This window comes from Carya illinoinensis, chromosome 10 (genome assembly GCF_018687715.1).
Source record: "Carya illinoinensis cultivar Pawnee chromosome 10, C.illinoinensisPawnee_v1, whole genome shotgun sequence".
Lineage (NCBI taxonomy): Eukaryota > Viridiplantae > Streptophyta > Magnoliopsida > Fagales > Juglandaceae > Carya > Carya illinoinensis.
Window position 1 is genome coordinate 35,022,945 of NC_056761.1, and position 6,000 is coordinate 35,028,944.

Here is a 6,000-nt window from a genome sequence, read left to right on the forward strand (position 1 = left end):
CGAAAGGGTAAAATCAGACCCAGTCACAAGCATTTCGAAGGACTACAAATTAGACTCAACACAGATCAATGGCAATGGCCATACATAATATATCATGGAGTTCTCCAATGCATATCATAGAGCAATGGCAGCAAGTTTAGACCCAAAGATCAAATGTCACAGAGAAATGGTAGCAATATTAGCCGAAAAATGCAGCATCACAACAAAAAGGAAAAGCAAGTTCAGACCCAATGAAGCATGTGGTAATGGGTAAACTTCGACACAAATTTTTCTCCATTTCAAATGGGTAAAATCAAACTCATTCACAAGCATTTTGAAGGAGTACAAATTAGACCCAACACAGATCAAAGGTAATGGACATACACGGTATATCATAGAGTTTTCGAATGGAGAAATCACAGATACACCATGGCATAGTAGATAAACAATGAAGCAGGCAAATGGGTAAAATCAGACCCATTCACATGAGCATTTCGAAGGATACAAATCAGACCCAACACCAATGACGATCGACATCATAGATAAATCACACGGTAATCAAAGGGGGAAATCACAGATAACCCACATCATGAAAATCAAAACAATGAAGCATGCAACTTTTGTAAAATCATACCCAAATTAGAACCATATTAATGGAGTAGACAGTAATGAACCCCCTGATTTCATTTTCAGCATCATTTGATCTAAACTGAAGCTATCAAGAATGTGAAAATGAAATCGCGGAAAATGGAAAATGGGAGTGAATATGTGTGTGTGTGTGTGTGTGTGTGTGTGTGTGTGTGTGAGAGAGAGAGAGAGAGAGAGAGAGAGAGAGAGAGAGAGAGAGAGAGACGACAACGGCGACGACAATGATAGAGGGGTTGTCGATGGGAAGGCTAACGACGGTCGAGGCAATGGAGAACTAGAAGCAGGGGCATTTGGCCTGGAGAGAAACTGAGTAGTATAGGATTTGGGAGCCACTGTAGCATCCCCCAAATTTAACCCTAAAATGAGGAACAGGATTGAGGGAGTATTTTGGGATAACCCCAAATACAAACCCTATAATTTAGGGACTATGGTCCTTTGGGGAACAGGATGGGGATGCTCTAACACCATTATAATAGATCTAGCAGAGCTAGCTAGCTAGCGGATGAGCCTTACTCATCTAGCTTTCTTCACCATATAACACATGATGCAATAATGGTTTTAACTTACCATTATATCTTGGTACTGAAATACAAGTTAAGACCCAGAATCTATCTAATTATTCATGTGTTGGGTCCAACTGAAGCATCAATTTTGAACTATTCAAAGTATCTAATCGTGCAAGCTTCAGCTAGCTCTGGCTCAGTTTATTTTTGGCCTGCTGTTTTGGTCCTAGCAGATCTATATATGTAAGTTATATATCCATTTAGAGAATTCATTAATTAATACATTGTGATATAAGATGTAAAATATCTCATCAAATCATTAAGTTCATTCAATAATCTAATTTTTTCTAGATTCCTTTGAATTTCAAATAATTTCTCATAGCCCAAGAATCTTGTATCTATCTAAATTCTTAGGTGTTTTTGGTGTGTGGTGTATAGCCTTTGTCTTCTAAAGAGTACTCCCAAAGTTTCCTGTCAATTAATGCTATGATGCCCCCAAATTTTGCTTGGGATCGGTGACCGGTGCAAAACTGCAAGTGCACAGTATCGTAGTTTTATAGTAAAGTAATAAGTAGAGTATCGTCCTCAGGGATTGGTACCTTACTCTTGCCAAATACCAAAATTATACTAATCTCAATTTTATCTAGAGGAATCGCTAAGGTTTTTGTAGTTGCAAATAAACTTAGCTCAACTCAAAGAGAAATAAGTAAAGAAAATAAAACTGACTTTCAAAGATCAAATTCAATGGGGAAGAAAACTTCTAGGAAATCGATTTCACCATAATTCTTCACTATGCTTTTCTCATCCAGCTAATTTAACTTAAACCTCTTTTGTCTATTAGCAAATCTCTAATTCATCCAAAAGCCTATTTCGATAGTTCATTGGAAGTGATTCTAGTTTATCAATTCACACAAGAGTATGCAAATTAAATAATCAAGAACACAATAAGACCAATGATTTAATTACTACACAGGTTCATACGAGTCTTTCGATCTCTATACTTACCTATGCTGAAATATCCAAGATCTACCCTATGATTCCCTCTTTCGATAGCAAATCACAAGATTAATAATCATCTAATCAATGGCCAGTTAATTAGAAGCATTAAACTCAGAATAAATCAGATAAACAAAGAGAGAATTGCATTAAATTAGCATGGACAAACAAGCATAGTTCGGAAATAGGTTACATCGTTTTCCTAGAATAAAGAAAATTTAGCTCATGCTAGAAATGGAATTCAACATAAACGAATTCACCATAATTGTTCTGAGAAGATGGGAAGAAGAAAATAAACACTGAAAAATCCTCCTTGCAGCCTCAACTCGTCGTCAAAAGCTCAAGGGAACGATTCAACGCTTTTCTCCCGTCCGTGCTCGTGTATGAATCCAACGTACGTGCAATAAATTGGAATTCCGTCTCCAAAACAAATGATTTGAATCCCTCTAGCTATGTTTTTCTCTCCCAAAGAGTGTTCTCCAGTCAAAACTCGCGGCTCTAGAGTGAAAAATGGCTTTTATATGGTCCCACGGCGGAAAACCTAAAATCTGTCAAAATACGATGTTCGCTCGAGCGGGGTGTCGAGCGCGCGTCGAGCGTTCGACTCTGCCTGATTTCGCTCGAGCGTCCTATCGAGCGCACATCGAGCGTTCGACTCTGCCTGATTTCGCTCAAGCGGCCAATGTCTCTGCTCGAGCGATCTTCATTTTTCAGCAACCCGCTCGAGCTCCCTGTCGAGCGGCAGTCGAGCGTTTGAATCTGCCTGAATTCGCTCGAGCGGCCAAAAGCCTCCGCTCGAGCGAACTTGTAAAATCTGCAATATGAAATTTTGCAAGCCATCAAATACCCCCAAACTTACAACTTTGTTTGTCCTCAAACAAAAAGAAAAACAAATGATAGTTTAGGCAATATCAACTCGACCCCAAAGAGAAGTATCATCACTCACCAAGCTTTTATGAATTTAGATTTCATCTCTAGTATCTTACTCTTTTAACATCAAAGATAGCAAGAAAATCAATCAAAAATTTTGTAATTTGTCAAGCAAGAGTTAGGCGTTTACTTCAACCTAAAGCTAAGACCTTGAGTGTGTGTGTGATATAGTCAATTTAACCTCAAACCACCTGCAAACTCAGATAAAAGTAGAACAACCAAAATCAGAAGAATTCTCTTAAAACTTAACCCCATAAGTCCAATTTTCAGAAATCCTCTCCACTAATGTAGTCAACACCAAAATCAAAGATCAAAAGGTCTTTATTAAGGTTGTAATGATAGGCCACAGGGTGAGGGTTAAGAAAGAACTGGATATGGAAAATTAAATCAACCTGGGAAAATACTTAGTGAAAAGAACATTAAAAGAGAAACTCACATGATTCAAATCATAGCTCTTTCTTGGCAATATGCTCATATTTGTGGCATTATTATTGCTGTAATCACTGATGTAATACCAACACTTCCCTTAACAAAATTTGAGGTAATTCACTTTCCGCTTGGCGACTTCTTTTTCTTTTCTTTTCTTTTTCTTTTTCTTTTTTTTTTTTTTTTTTTTTTTAATCACTTCCTTTCTTCTTCTTCTTTTTCTTTGATCAAACAGAGCAAACATAATACTTTTCATCATGAAACCAATTTTCTCTTTTAAATGTAACTCTCCACCAAAGTATTTTCTCAAACTATCAACGGTAGATTCATTGTTTTTCAGGCTTAGAGCGGGCATGGTTTATGTAGTTTAAAGAATCAATAAAGGCTCATGAAGGCTCAAGGGGGTTGACTATGGAAACACACCATGTAATGATGGCATGACATTTAGGACGGCTGGGAAAGCTTTTTGGTTATGCCAAAGAAATGCCTAGATCATTTCTCTGATATTTGGTCTCAACTAGAATTTCGCCTCAAGGACCCATCAACGGATTCTAGAGCAAAGCAAAATCGAACCTCCCTCTTTCAATTAATTCAACTTCTTATCTTCATAAGCAAAATGGAATAAGAGAAAAACGACTATGTGCTTAATTGTGTTCAAGGTCAAAGATTTAAACCAAAGTACCCACAAAACTTCACTTGACATAAAAGAAATTTTTGAAAATTTTTCTCAAAACCATCTTCAATCACAAATTTCAGAGTCATAGAGAATTCAATCTTACTCCAATGCATGCTTGGTAAGAGACTCAAACAACCCATCAACAACCCAAGACTTAGAAAACAAGAGGATCAAATGATTATAAGAGTTTACACCCCCAAACTTAAACTAAACAATGTCCTCATTGTGATGCAAAAGTAAAAAGGATTGAAGAAATAAAGGAACTTCCCTGGTTTCATGGTGAACCTTCCGAGGTTTTTAAATTTTCCAGCTCTTTATTCATGCAAAATAAACCTGCATCAAAAACCAATTTATTAATACTTAAATAAACAAAGATAATAAAATAAATGAAAGAGTGAAAGATAGATCTATGGGCTGCCTCCCATAAGCGCTTGTTTTAAAGTCTACAGCCAGACTTTTCAATCCTCATCACTTAGGATCTCCAAGAGGAATATATGCATAGTTCCTCTCCATTTGCTCTCCATAGTAGTGCTTCAATCTTTGACCATTAACTCTGAAAATATTCCCTGCCTTGTCCTTCAAATCTACTGCTCCAAAAGAGAAAGCTTCATGAATTGTATAAGGGCCCGTCCATCTTGATTTTAACTTTCCTGGGAAGAGTTTGAGTCGTGAATTGAAGAGTAAAACTTGTTGTCCCGGAGCAAACTCTCGCCTAATAATCTGTTTGTCATGCCACTTCTTTGTCCTTTCTTTATAGATCTTTGCATTCTCATATGCATCATTCCGGAACTCTTCCATCTCATTCAATTGAAGAAGTCGCTTTTCACCTGCTGCCTTCAAATCAAAGTTAAACTTTTTCACAGCCCAATAAGCTCTATGCTCCAACTCTACAGGAAGATGACATGCATTTCCAAACACTAATCGGTATGGAGACATCCCGATAGGTGTTTTAAAGGCTGTACGGTACGCCCACAAAGCATCATCAAGCTTCTTCGCCCAATCCTTTCTATTGATTTTGACCGTCTTCTCAAGGATGTTCTTGATCTCTCTATTTGAAATTTCAGCTTGGCCATTAGTTTGAGGATGGTAAGCAAGTGCTATCTTGTGCTTCACACCATATTTAGAAAGAAGATTCTCAAATAACTTGTTGCAAAAGTGAGTCCCTTCATCACTAATAATAGCTCGTGGAGTGCCAAATCTTGTGAATATGTTCTTGTGCAGAAATTTGAGAACTACCTTTGCATCATTTGTTGTTGTAGCAATTGCTTCCACCCATTTTGACACATAGTCAACTGCTAGCAAGATATAAGCGAAACCAAAAGAAGGAGGAAAATGCCCCATAAAATCTATTCCCCAAACATCAAACAACTCAACTTCTAAGATACCTTTCAATGGTAACTCATGACGCCTTGAAATATTTCCCATACGTTGGCACCGGTCACAAGTTTTCACCAAAGTGTAACTATCACGAAAAATGGAAGGCCAAAAGAACCCACTTTGAAGTACCTTAGCTGCTGTACGGGTGGCTCCAAAGTGTCCTCCATATGATGAGGAATGGCAATGATGGAGGATATCTTGCATCTCTTCTTCCGGCACACATCTTCTAACGATTTGATCAGGGCATCTTTTGAACAACAAAGGCTCATCCCAAAGATAGTGATTCACATCATGCAAAAATTTCTTACGTTGATGGTAAGTAAGATCAGGTGGTAAAACTTTACAAGCTAGATAATTAACAATATCAGCATACCACGGAAGCTTGATCTCACATGCAAACAACTGCTCATCAGGGAATGCCTCTTGGACCACTGCATCTAGTCTTTCTTCCTCTTGCTCTAACCG